Source organism: Hypanus sabinus, chromosome 21 (assembly GCF_030144855.1).
Source record: "Hypanus sabinus isolate sHypSab1 chromosome 21, sHypSab1.hap1, whole genome shotgun sequence".
Taxonomy (NCBI): domain Eukaryota; kingdom Metazoa; phylum Chordata; class Chondrichthyes; order Myliobatiformes; family Dasyatidae; genus Hypanus; species Hypanus sabinus.
The window spans coordinates 40,365,866-40,375,560 of NC_082726.1; positions in this window are offsets into that span (position 1 = coordinate 40,365,866).

A 9,695-nucleotide genomic window follows, 5' to 3' on the forward strand; every position below is an offset into this window, starting at 1 on the left:
TATATGGTTATATATAAAGACATTAAGACCATTAGACATAGGAGAGAATTAGACCACTTGACCCATCGAGGCTTCATTTGATCATGGCTGATTTATTTTCTATCTCAACCCCATTCTCTTTTTAACCTTGGAATCAACCTCTGCTTTAAATACACTGAATTATTTGGCCATCCACAGATATGTCTGTGGCAATGAATTCAACTTATTCACAACCCTCTGCCTAAAGAAATTCCTCCTCATCTGTTCTAAAGGGACATCCTTCGATCCTGAGACTGCACACTCCAATCCTCAACTTTCCCACTATTGGAAGCATCCTCTCCATGTTCTCTTTATCTTTCAATATTCAGTAGATCATTTTCTAAGCTCCGGCAAATACAGACATAGAGCCATAAAATAGTCCTCGTTTGTAAGTTCTTTCATTCCTGAGATCATTTGTGTAAGCCTCTGCTGGACCCTCTCCAATGCCAGCACATCCTTTCTCAGATATGGAGCTCAAGGTGGCTCACAGTACTCAAAGTGTGGTCTGACTAATGCCTTATAAAGCCTCGGCATTAAAAACTTGCTTTTATATTCTAGTTCACTTGGAATTAATGCTAGCATTGCATTGCTTTTTCATTACTACCGACCAAACTGCATGTTAACCTGCACTAGGACTCCCAAATCCCTTTTCACCTCTGATTTTGCAATTTTCTCCCCATTTAGAAAATAGTCTATGCATTTATTCCTTCTATCAAATAGCATGACCATACACTTCCCTATACTGTATTCCATCTGCCACTTCTTTGCCCATTTTTGTAATCTGTCCAAGTCCTTCTGCAGACTTCCTGCTTCCTCGACATTACCCGCTCCTCCACCTGTCTTTGTACCATCCACAAGCTTGGTCACAAAACGATCAATTTTGTCATCCAACCAATTAATGTATAATGTGAATGGTAGGGGGCCCAACACCAGTCCCTGCAGAACACCACTAGTCACCGGCAAACAACCAAATAAGACCATCTCTATTCCTAATTTGCCTCCAGCCAGTCAGCTAATCTTCTGCCTATGCTAGAATCTTTCATATAATTCCATGGGCTCTTATCTTGTTAAGCAGCCTCACATGTGGCACCTTGTCAAAGGCCTTCTGAAAATCCAAACAAAGAACATTCACTGACTTTTCTTTATCTATCCTGCCTGTTATTTCCTCAAAGAATTCCTACAGATTTGTCAGGCAAGATTTCCACTTAAGGAATCAACATTGACTTCAACCTAATTTATAATGTGCTTCCAAGTATCCCAAAAGTTCAGCCTTAATAGACTCTAACACTTTACTAACTGGCCATAATTTCCTGTCTTCTGTCTCCCTCCCTTCTTAAAGAGTGGAGTGACATTTATCACTTTCTAGTGCTCCTTAATCATTTCAGAATCCAGTGATTCTTGAAAGATCACTACCAATTCCTCCTCATTCTCTTGAGAAAACTCTTCAGAAACCCGAGGTCTTACTCTGGGTCACACCCAGGTGACTTATCATGTCTACCTTCAGATCTTACAGGTTCAAAGAAATAATTCTACTTGCCTTGCTCACCATCCTATCAACCTGTGTGTCCCCTTTCAGGATACAAAAACCAGGAAATTGGGTAAGATCTTGATTATAGGAAATTTGTAAAAACTCAGGAACAGAACAAGGAAATGGAACATAAGGGATTCTGCAGAAGTTGGAAATCTTGAGCAACTCGCACAAATTGCTGGAGATACTAAGCAGGTCAAGTAGCATCAATGGAGGGAGTAAACAGTCAAAGATTTGGCCGATAGCCTTCATCAGGGCTGGAAAAGAAGGGGGCAGAAGCCGGAATAAGAAGAAAGATCAAAGGAAGGAGTACAAACAAGGGAAAATCTGCAGGTGCTGTAAATCAAAGTAATACACGCACACACACACACACACACACGGAGTGCTGGAGGAACTCAGCAGGCCAGGCAGCATCTGTGGAAATGAGTCAACTGTCAACGTTTCGGGCCAAAATCCTTCATACGGAGTACAAGCTGCCAGTGATCAGTGAGACCATCTGAGGGGAAAGGATGAAATGAGAAGCTGGGAGGTAAATGGTGGAAGAGGTCGGGTCCTGCCCTGAAAATGCTAACTGTTTATTCCCTGCATAGATGCTTCCTGACTTCCTGAGTTCCTCTGCATTTTTTGTGTGTTGCTCAAGGGAATGGGACTCAAGGCATGATTCTGCAAAGAACAAATATGGGGTTGATGGCTGAATGGCCTCTTTCTATGTGATAGCAATTTGATGACTCTATTTTGTCTGATCCTTTCATCCAATATTGCAGTTGCTGCACCTCTAGCCACAAGTGCACATTCACTTCCCGACCACTATATGGGAGCTTCAGTAGAGGGACTCCAAGTCACTGCAAATTTTCAACAAACTCGACCAGAGATTGCAACTTTCCAAAAGCAAAGGAGAATATTCTAAAACACCAAGGCACCAGCTAGTAACATTGGGCATCATTAATTTACAATGTGATATATGTGGAACTACCACTGATCTCAGATAGAGGCCCTTGGGAAACTTTAGTAGTGATTGGAGCAATGAGAAATCAGTAGCAGTAACTCTTCACTAAAAGACCTGCCAAAACTCAAACCACTGCAGTAGAGAAAGGAAAGGTCATTAAACCAACTCATTTCATATTGATTGTTCTGTAAAGAGAATTCCAAGAAAGATCAAAGTTGTGTAAAGTTTGCACTATTAAAGCACTATAATGGAGCATTCTAGTACCATTTCATCCGATCTAATTTGAGATTGCCCTCTATGCATTTTATTGACTGAATGACTATGAATATGCACATTACAGCACTAATAGCAACTGTGAGCTTTGTATGATGTTTGCCAACCCCAATACTGGTGATCAATCATACCCTCATTGTCCTGTGCCTGTCCCAGCGAATTGTTCTTCAGTTCTTGCGTGGAGCTTGGGATCAGACAGTGCCAGACTCTAATGATGCAATGGGAAATGACCACGCTGTTAATGAATTCGCATAATTACAATAAATGGCTACAGTAATGCTGTCACTCATATCTGCTAAGCATCCAATCATTTATATGTATTGTTTGTTCAAGTCAGTGTTGAAAAGGTACAGGTCTAACAGCATTTGGAAAGGTCAGTCAGCATCGAAGTGTCAGTGTTCTAACCATCATTAAACAATGTTGGTGGGTTTGTCAGTAAATTAGTGATGGTGTTGTGAAGGTGACTGATATGTTAGTCTGTGTGTCCAGGGTTTGTGCCAGTCAGAGTTTTAATGGCTGTGTCAAGGACTGTGACTTTATAAATATTTGAGCTGTGTCCATTAGTGTGCCTGTGAATAAGTTAAATTTTATGTTCTGGGCTGTATTTTGAGGTTGTGTCACAGAGTGTGTTCAGATGTTGAGTTGAAGCCCTAATTCTTGAAAGGTCTTTTTTATTACTGACGTGTGCTGGGCTTGGGGAAGGCTAGTTTCGCACACAGTGCTATTTGATGCTAACTATGAGCTGGCTCATTAAACTCCAAACACTATCCAGCAGCAGCACCAGGCCTCATGGCTCACTGACTGGCTTTTCGATAAACTGTAACTCACCAGTAGCACTGAGCGCAGATGCAAAGGAAGATTCTGACTCCGTTCAGTTCCAAGTGAAGGCAAAAGAATCAACCTATGACTGTTAAACTTGGATACAGAATGAGTAATTTTTGGAATTGGGAATGCTTTCAACCATCCTGGTAAATTGCTGTAGATATACTAATGACAAAGTTATCAATGAAGATCTTTTGGCAATAGCTTGGGATTTCTGTCAATTTTATGTCAATTGCAATACAGAGTTCATCATCGAACAGTAACTGTGAAACTGTACTTGCTATTTCATCCCAGAAATGTGCCTCACATTGTGGGCAGTGGTCCCCCGGGCAATACCCCCTTTACAGCCAATAATTAAGCCAAACTATTCAATGTCCCCATCTGTCCAGGTTGAAATGCATTAAGGAAAATTCTAACAAGCAAATTTTTGTTCCATGAAATTACAAAGCTCTCCCACATCTGCTTCATGACAGATGTTGGTGATGCTCCAGACTTTTGACCAAAAATTTGAATTTGAATAATGAACAACTTAATTTTGTCATTGAATTTCAGTCAATAATCACTGGGACACACCAAAAATATTCAAATTAAGCCAATGCTTATTTAATATGAAGACCTGAGTCTGTTATTTGTATTTAATAGTGAAAAAAGGAAACATGTTGATTTGGGAGTATTACAGAGGCAATTTGTGGATAGAAGTCTGCCCTTTGCAGTCAATGTTTTCAACGCAGCAACAATGGAGACAGTGTTGAAGGTTGAATTTAGTACAATGGAAAGACCCAGCACTGCTTGCAAGGCTCAGGGAGTAGCCTGAGCTGAAGCTTCTACAGTATGTTTTCTTTGGGTGAGCCTACAATGAAAAATTTGGAATGCTGCATGTGAGACGAGTTTCTAATAAACTTAATGCAGCTAGTTACAGTTGTGCAGAAATTAATTTCTTTATTTCATTGAAATTCTTACGAGTGTTTTACCTAGCCAGGCAAGTGGAGGGATATTCTTTCTTCACTTCTTAGGCAGGTATGGCCTGGTCTATATCAGACCTGTGAGATATCAGGTATTTACTGAAGTCAATGCAGGTGATGCTTGACAAGGAAGGTCAGAAGTTAGTTGGGGTTATGAGCTACCACTGCTGTCTGCACTTACACTTCACTTCTTTCAGTGTACAGACTCTAGAATGAGGTTAAGACAAGATTTAAGATTAGACACTAGACAGTAGAACACTACAGCACAGTACAGGCCCTTCGGCCCACGATGTTGTGCCAACCCATATATTCCTAAAAAAGTACTAAACTCACAGTACCCCGTAACCATCTATTTTATTTTCATCCATGTGCCTGTCCAAGAGGCTCTTGAATACCCCTAAGGTCTAGCCTCCACCACCATCCCTGGCAAGTCATTCCAGGCACCCACAACCCTCTGCATAAAAAAAAACTTACCCCTGATGTCTCCTGTAAACTTCCCTCCCTTAACTTTGTACATATGCCCTCTGGAGTTTGCTATTCATGCCCTGGAAAACAGGTACTGGCTATCCACCCTATCTATGCCTCTCATAATCTTGCAGACCTCTATCAAATCCCCTCTCATCCTTCTATGCTCCAAAGAGAAAAGTCCCAGCTCTGCTAACCTTGCTCATAAGACTTGTTTTCCAATCCAGGCAACATCCTAGTAAATATCCTCTGCACACTCTCCATAGCTTCCACATCCTTCCTATAATGAGGTGGCCAGAATTGAACACAATACTCTAAGTGCGGTCTCACCAGAGATTTGTAGAGTTGCAACATGACCTCTCTACTCTTTAACTCAATCCCCCTGTTAATGAAGCCTAGCATCCCATAGGCTTTCTTAACTATCCTATCAACCTGTGCAGTGACCTTGAGAGATCTATGGATTTGAACCCCAAGGTCCCACTGTTCATCCACACTCTTAAGTAACTGACCATTAACCCTGTAACAGCCTTCTGGTTTGTCATTCAAAAATGCATTACCTCACACTTATCCGGATTGAACTCTATCTGCTATTTTTCTGCCCAATTCTGCATCCTGTCTATATCCTCTTGTAACCTTTGACAATATATAGCTCCATCCACAACTCCTTCAATCTTCGTGTCATCAGTAAACTTACTCACCCATCCTTCCGCCTCTTCATCCAGCTCATTTATAAAAATTACAAAGAGCAGGCATCCCAGGACAGATCCCTGCGGCACTCCACTAGTCACCAACCTCTAGGCAGAATACTTTCCTTCCACTACTACCCTCCACTTTCTTCATGTAAGCCAATTTTTTATCCAAACAGCCAAGGTTCCATTGATCCTATGCCTCATGACTTTCTGGATGAGTCTCTCATGGTGGACCTTGTCAAATGCCTTGCTAAAATCCATGTAGACCACATCCGTCACCCTATCCTCATCAATTTCTTTTGTTACATCTTCAAAAAAACTCAATCAGGCTTGTGAGGCACAACCTTCCCTTCACAAAGTCATGTTGACTATCCTTGAGTAGACTGTACTTCTGCAAATGCTCATAGATCCTATCCTTAAGAATCCTTTCCAATAGTTTGCAGACCACTGACACAAGACTCACCAGTCTATAGTTCCCAGGATTCACCCCATTACTTTTTTTAAACAAGGGAACTACATTTGCCATTCTCCAGTCCTCCAGCACCTCCCCTGCAGCCAAAGATGATCCAAAGATCATAACTACTGCTTCAGTGATCTCTTCTCTCACTCCCCACAGCAACCTAGGGTATATCACATCCAGCCCTGGGAACTTATCAAACTTGATGTTTTTAAGATGATCCAACACTTTTTCTTCCTTAATCTCCAAATTTTCCAGCACACAGGCCTGTTCTATTTCAATCTCACCCTGATCAAGGTCCTTTTCACTTGTGAATACTGAAGCAAAGTATTCATTTAGGACTTCCCCAACCTCCCTCCACCTCCAGGCACATGTTGCCTTCTTTATCCTTTAGCAGATCCACTTTCATTCTGTTCTTCACAAACACATAGAACACCTTTGTCATAAGGGGATAGGAGGCTGGACCCAAGCACAGGACACAGGCACTGAAGTACTAGGGGCAGGACAGGAACAACTAAATCATAGACAAGACATGGAGACCATGGTGTGCATGAGGGGCATGACATTCAAGGTGATGCTGGGGTTCCAAGAGAGTCTTAGAGTTCAGGCACACAGGGCAGGATCTTGGAGTTCACTAGGCAGCCCACATAACTCCCAGGCAGGAATACAGGGGCCCAAGCAGGTCACAGGGCACCTGGGTAGGTTGCAAGGCACAACCCATTGGCAGCAAGGGATGGAAAGGGGCAGAGTCCCCCACTAGGCAACAGCAGTCCAGCCAGGCTTGCCCAACAGAGGGAAGAGAACTAGGCCCAGGGTGACTGCCAGACTTACCCAAAGAACTCCAATCCAGAGCAACCCCCAACTCCACTCAGTCCCAGAGGCCCGTACATACAATGCCAGCCGATGGGCAACAGGTGCGCCTCCTTGAGTCGAAACAAGCCACGATGATCTACAGGTGTGACTACTTAGGCTCAAGGGTGAAAGGAGTGACAGCTACAAGACCCGGAGTCCGGAGTCCACGGACCAGATCAAGAATCGTTTCCTGATCAGTCAGGGCATCAAAGGATATGGCAAGAAGGCAGATATATATGGGGTTGAGTGGGATCCAGTATCAGCCATGATGGAATGGCAGAGCAGTTTTGATGGACTGAATGGCCTAATTCTGCTCCTATATCTTCTGGTCTTATCATCACATGTACTGTGAAACATCAAAATATACAGTGAAATGTGTTGTTGTGTCATTGACCGACACCATCCAAATACGTGCTGGGGGTAGCCCACAAGTGTCATCATGCTTCTGGTGACAATATAGATTACCCTCAACTTACTAATTCTAACCTATACATCTGTTACATGTCACATTAATTATCACCCTGACCCGTTTCTCTGTGGTCTCCACCATTGCTATAGTGAGACCAACATCTTATCTTCTGTCTGTGTGTTTTGCAACTCTCTGGAGAGGAAGTAATTGTGAAATGATCTGTTGCTTTCAAGCGATGAACAAGAGCAATGAGATGTTGCTTTGAGTGTTGATATAGCACAGGCACTGTCTCCAATTATTAATTCAGAGTTTCAAGGATAGAGTTCAACATCAGGATTCCAAAAAGCCAAGTGGCTAAAGGGATTTAATGATCTGGGTAAACACAAGAGAGCAGGAAGCTATGGAGATTTTATGAATCACTTGGCAGTATGGAGAGTTGGTGGTGCAGTAATAGTAATGATTGTTAAAGGATAGGGTCTCAAACTCCAAAGGAGCAGTTTCCTTGTGGGTCCTGCTGATATAACTTGGCCAGCACTGTGAAGCACCAAGAGGCGCTGTTGCCTTCCAGCTCTATGACCCTGGCTCAGTATTAAACACAAGAAGTTCTGCAGATGCTGGGAATCCATAGTAACACACACAAAGTGCTGGACGAATTCAGAAGGTCAGGCAGCTTCCATGGAAATGAATAAAGAGTCAATGTTACAGTCAGAGACCCTTCATCAAGACTGGAAAGGAAGGGGGAAGAAGCCTGAATAAAAAGATGGGGAGAGGGGAAGGAGGATAGCTAAAAGACGATAGGTGGGTGGGAAAGATAAAAGTCTCAAGAGGAAGGAATCTGATAGCAGAAGAGAGTGTACCATGGGAGAAAAGAATGAAGGAGAGGCTCCGGGGGAGATGATGGGCAGGTGAGAAGAGGTAAGAGGCCAGAGAGGGGAAGAGAAGAGGGAATAGGGAGAGAATTCTTTTTAACTGGAAGGAGAAATCACTGTTCATGCCATCAGGTTGGAGGGTACCCAGAGAGAATATGAGGTGTTGCTCCTCCACCCTCTGAGAGTGGCTTCATCATGGCAAAAGAGGTGACTATGGACCAGCAGGTCCTCACAGGAGTGAGAGTAGAAATTAAAAGAGTTGGCCACCAGGAAAGTCCACTTTTGGCGGATAGAGTGGAAGTGCTCAGCAAAGTGTTCCTGCAATTTATGGAGGGTCTTCTCAATGTAGAGGAGGCCACATCAGGAGCACTGGACACAACAAACCACCCCATCAGATTCTCAGGTGAAGTGTTGCCTCACCTGGAAGGACTGCTTGAATGTAGGTGAGGGAGGAGGTGGATGAGCAGGTATAGCATTTCTGTCACTTACATGGATAATTGCCAGGAGGGAGACTGTTAAAGAGGGACAAATGGACAAGGGAATCACGAAGGGAGCAACCTCTGTAGGAAACGGAGGGTGGTCAGGGGAGGTAAAGATGCGCTTGTTGGTAGGATCCCTTTGGAGAAGGCATAAGTTGTGGAGAATGATGTGTTGGATGTGGAGGCTCATGGGGTGGTAGGTTAGGACAAGAGGAACCCCATTCCCGTTGAGGCAGAGGGAAGATGGGGTGAGGACAGGTGTGTGGGAAATGGAGGAGATGCAGGTGAGGGCAGCATTAATGGCAGAGGAAGAAAACTCTATTCTTTGAAGAAAGAGGGAATCTCTGATGTCCTGGAAAGGAAAACCTCATCCTAGGAATAGGTGTAGTGGAGACAAAGGAACAGAGGAAAGGATATAACACTTTTACAGGAAACAGTGGGGGAAGGCATATGGTCAAGTTGTCAGTAAACAATTCATTCCCAGAGATGGAGACGGAGAGAGATCAAGAAAGGGGAGGGAGATGTCAGATATGGACAGAGTGAATTTAAAGGCAGGGTGGAAGCTGGAGACGAAGTTGATGAAATTGACAAGGTCAGCATCTTTAACTAGAAGATGATAGCATACTTCCAGCATTGTAAAACAGCACCGATGCAATGAACTATGTAGCAGAGGAGGAGCTGGGGAGCATTACCAGGAAAGACTTGGAACATGGACTGTTCTACGTAACTAATGAACAGGCAGGCATAGCTGGGACTCATGCACGTACCCATGGCTACAGTAGGAGGAGCTGAAGGAGAAATTGATGAGGGTGAGGACCAGTTCTACCACATGGTGGATGGTGGTGGAAGGAAACTGATTGGTTCTTTTGTTGAGAAAGAAGTGGAGATATTTAAAGATTTCTTGATGGGGGATCGAAGTGATAGGG